Source organism: Globicephala melas, chromosome 7, assembly GCF_963455315.2.
Source record: "Globicephala melas chromosome 7, mGloMel1.2, whole genome shotgun sequence".
Lineage (NCBI taxonomy): Eukaryota > Metazoa > Chordata > Mammalia > Artiodactyla > Delphinidae > Globicephala > Globicephala melas.
Window position 1 is genome coordinate 79,339,578 of NC_083320.1, and position 4,796 is coordinate 79,344,373.

The 4,796-nt window shown below is 39.4% G+C and overlaps 1 non-coding gene across 1 annotated transcript; it reads right to left on the bottom strand.

Moving 5' to 3' along the window:
* Positions 1–559: 559 nt before the first annotated feature.
* On the bottom strand, positions 560–723 carry LOC115851109 (U1 spliceosomal RNA). The gene has a single exon (XR_004038611.1). It is a non-coding gene; the product is annotated as a U1 spliceosomal RNA (small nuclear RNA).
* Between the last annotated feature and the right edge of the window lie 4,073 nt (positions 724–4,796).

The window sequence follows — 4,796 nt, forward strand, 5'->3', positions numbered from 1 at the left end:
TCCTTGCATATATGTCTTTGCACACATGTGTGAGAAGCTATCCAAGTCAGGGCCCACTTATTTACCTAACTCCTTTGGGGGTGTCATTCACACCATAATCTATGGGAATGGAACTGACTGAAGTTGGGCCGTGTGTTAGCCTGCAAGGCTGTTCCCAGTGGCTGTGAGTGAGATACTTTCCCAGAGATGAAATGCTAGTTCTAAAGTTAGAGTATGTAAAACATGAATCTGTATTCATTTACAGTGTCATTAACAGTGAGTGCTTGTGATGACCTGTTTTCTGCATGGCTTCTAAAATGTGCAACACACAGTCCTACAGAAACAGTTGCTCCTGGAGTTGTGCAACACGTGAAATAGGGTGGCCCTGATTTCTCAGAACTCTATAATCAGACTGATTTAAGTAGACTATTAAGTAAAAAATAGTATCCTCTTAAAATTTGCACTTATGTAATTACAAAGGTGTTTGAGCATGTTTTATATATTTATAATCTGTTTATAGGTATGTGTGTGTCTGTGTATAACCTCTTTGTTCATACTATTTGCCTATTTTTTTTTTTATCAGGGGAGAGCGCGAACGCAGTCCCCCACTACCATAAATTATGCAGTCGAGTTTCCCGCATTTGGAGAAATCGCAGGGGTCAGCACATCCGGAGTGCAATGGATAAGCCTCGCCCTGAGAAAACCACCTTCGTGATCATGGTATCTCCCCCGCCAGGTAAGTATTATTTGCCTATTTCTTTTCTTGAGGGATTATAGATCAAGACTTTTATTAAAGACTTAAAGATGAAAAATAATTTATTTCAAATGTGCTGGATATAATTTTTCAGTGTCATTCTATTGACCACTAAAAATTTCATACAGTTTGAGTTGCATGTCTTTTGTATAAATACCATTTCCATTATATGGTAATAGAAATATCCCGTGTTTCGTTTTTAATCCTTTTTAGCCTTTAGTAATTTAAGGAGTGTGTTCAATATTGATATCCAATTTTGTTTTCTTTTTTCTCCAAATGGTTTATTATTTTCTGACACCATTCACTTAATAACACACATTTTCTTACTGACTGGAAGTGTACATTTATTGTATGCTGAATTCCCATGTATATTTTAGTTGGTAACACCTTTATAACTGAGCCAAAAGAAGAGCAGAGTTATACAAAATATGATGGAGGAAAAATAATGGATTCCATTTGGGATATGTTCATATGAGTTATATTTAGGACAAACAGGTGAAGAGGTCCATTCAGTACTCAGGATTTCTGTGTTTAGCCTCATTTTAAAACAGGTCCTCATAGATATTTAGTTGCCATTACATAATCTTGGCCAAGCCAGATTTCCCCAAATATTTTGTCTTCAGTTTCATCATGGTCTGAAGGGGCTTTAAGTCTTGGCACTATCACAATTAAAAAAATTAAAAGAGTTCTAATTCCAACTGAGGTGACAGGTAATTCATCCCTAACTTTTTGTACTTTGATTTTGTGTAAAGAGAAGGTGTAAAGGAATGTGCCTTTTATGAATGGACAGTTCTGGTACCTTGGTTATTAATAATATAGCTTTATTTAATGGTAAAATAGTTTCATTATATGTGAAGTCTTAACTTGTTCCATGTAAATAACAGTTCTAGGAGGAAGCTCCCTGTGGAGAATCTATGTAAGCAGTCATCTTTTTTATAAAACCGTATTAATTTTCAGAGTTCAAAGACTTGGTTTTAACAAATTTGTTTTTATAAAGTTAGCAATGAGAGTGACCTTAGGAAAAAACATTAGGAATGTCACTTCAGCCAAGAATCCTATTGGAGAAAATATTCCCTGAAGAAACCAAAGCAGTTATTAACTGTCTACTTCTAATTTAACCTTGGACTGAGTGAGAACATTGGATGATCGCCATCCTCTGAAGCCTTATCATTTTTAGTTAACATTTAGCTAAATCTTTCTTTTGTGTTTCCCTTGTCCATTATGAAGTAAAATCTAATATCCAGCCAGTTCGTTTCTAAATTCTAATTAGGTTACCACCTGTCCTTATCACATTTACAAGAGACATTTTGGAATGGGTGTTACATATTGGGCCAATTTGTGTGAGGTATGATAGTATGCGACAATCAAGATGTATAGTGTTGCTAGGTTATAATTCTTACTTCTCAATTTTTCTAGGCATCTAGATTTTATGGGTGAATTTTAGATTCAGCCAAGAGGGATCCTAATGCTTAAAAATTATTTGGACCTAAGTATAATAGAATGGTATGGTATGAATTACGGACAAAACTCTCATTCAATGTCCAAAGGCTGGTCCCTTGGCAAAATATTAGAAAGTTAAGAATAAACTCAGAATGAAACATGCTTAGGCCATTTTTTCAAGGCATTGACAAAAGAAAATATTTTAAGCAGGAAAATGGTTTTAGAGACTCAGACACAAAATTCTAAAATTAAGTGTAAAGTATTAATTGTGAAATTGGCATACACAGCCTTGGTCATAATTGGATTTATAGATTTGTAACTTACACTGGGTCTTCCTTCTTGGATATATTTTATACAGCCCCACACAATGCTAACTGAACACCTCCCCATTGACACATCAGGCCAGGGAGAGCCTCTGTGAAAATCTTTAAGAACAGTGTTAAATAATGCGGCCTTGACTTGTAATGCTAGAATTTGGCAGCTGCTGCCAACAGAGTGAATGGACCAGTAGTCCATTCACTACATCCAGTAGTGTACCTTTAGGTAGTTTCCAATCATGAGGTTTTATCATCTCAGGAAATGAGATGGCTCCCTGAGCAAACTGTCCACGGACCAAATGGATGAAACGCCAAACTTTCGAACAATAGCAATGTCTGAAAATTGTGTTAGCTGAGATTCAAAACCCTCAAATTCTTCATGAGACCTACCACTGCTGCAGGTTCACGAGGAAGGTTCTCAGAGAGGACACGGATCAATGCAATGTACACTCTCATTATTGAGCTTTGACCCTTGGTGAGCTGGACTAAGATATGGGAACTCCTTTTGACCCTCTGGCTGTAGGCCTTGGCTACAGCAGAGTTGGTATCACCTTAGAGCTTTTTGCCATCTTGGAACTTTCTCCTAAGCCCATGTGGTCAAGCTTTTTACCACTCTCATAGTGAGGAAAATCCTAGAAAATCTAACCCAGGGGTTGTAACCCAAGGAAACAAGCCATTTTTTTATCTAATTGTGTATCCACTCTTTAAAAATACCAGTCCATCCCTAGGGCTTCTTGGAAGGTTTTTTTATTTTGTTTTGATTTTTTCTGACAAGTAAATGTCAACTCTAAGGTTGGTTGTGATTACAGTTAGACTAGGGAATCTGCAGGAGGCTCTGCAAGCCATTCTTCACCGTTCTTCGTGAGTCATTTGCTACCTGCATGGTCAGAATTCTCCCCTTTCCCTTAACTCCTTCCCATTTTTGGTGGACTGGGCGGGGCGGCGGGGGGGAGGGTGTGGGAGTGGGTTGTTGGTAATGGTAGACTGTCCTGGCTGAGTTCTGGGGAACCACTGTTAAGAATTCTACTTGAGGTAACAGGCCTGGAGAGCCAGAGGGCAAGCCACAGCAGAGTCTGTGAGCAATTTTTAATTAGATTTTTAAGAAGACACAATACAAACACAACCCCAAGGGCCAGTGGCTAGATCCAGCTCTGGTTGAAGAACCGCGAGTTCGAGGCCAGACAGAGCTCAGCTCAGAGGAGCAGCTTCTTGAGAACAAGACACAGGATTCTGAGCAATTGTTGCATGTGACTTTGTGCATCTCTGGCGGATCTTTGTTACTTTCAGTGTGAGGGGAGGTTGGACTTGTTTCCGGGCTCCATGACAATGCAGAGCAGGGCTGCTATTGTCCAATTTGTGTGAAGGTAAGGAGGAATAGGGGAAGTTTTTTAAAAAAGATAATAATAGTAACTACACTTATTTAGAGCTTTTTATGTGACAAATATTCTAAGCAATTATTACATGTACACACTTGCTTTAATCTTCACAACAACCCTCTGAGGCTGGTACTATCAGTGTTCCTAATTTACAGATTCATCCAGAGGCATAAAGAGTATGTAACAGAGTCAGGATTCAGTCTAAGGTCCCCGAGTGTGTACCCTTAACCACACTCAGCTATGCTGCTTCTGATCACACAGAGAATGCATATTTATGAGTTGATTTTGTGGTCAGCTGCAGGTGACGATCAGATGACTCTGGACAGACTGAGTGGATAATATCCCTCAAAACCTTCACTGCAAAGATATGACTGCTAAGAAGTTAAAATGGGTCTGCCAGCCATTTGTAAAATGCTCTTTCAAGGTTAGTTAGGTTGCTGAGCAAAACACAAGAGTACTGGCCCAACTAGACCACTGGAAACGTTGCCTTTTGTATCCTTAGAGTCCTGAAGAGTCTGAACAGTTTCTACTTGCTGAACTGTTCACTTGAGGAGAACATCTATGTCTCATTCATTCATTCCTTCATTCGACAACATGCATTGACCTTCACTTTATGCCAGACTCTATCCAGGATGCTGGCGATGAAAAATGGAAAGATGTGGTCCCTGCCCTCATGTAATTTAAATACAGGCAAGAGATGTGCCATCAAACAATAGGGTGACTCCTTTAAAGATATGTGCGCAAACCTGAAGGAGATCACCAGAGAAATGGCACAGCCAGCTTTTGGGGAGTCAAGGAAGCCTTCTCAGAAGAGGTAGCATTTGAACTGAGGCTTGAAGAATGAATGAATTTGTCAGGCACACAGGCAGGGAGGACTCTTCCAGGGACAGCATGTGTAAAGGCAGGGCACCAGACCAGAGCCTGGTCCAC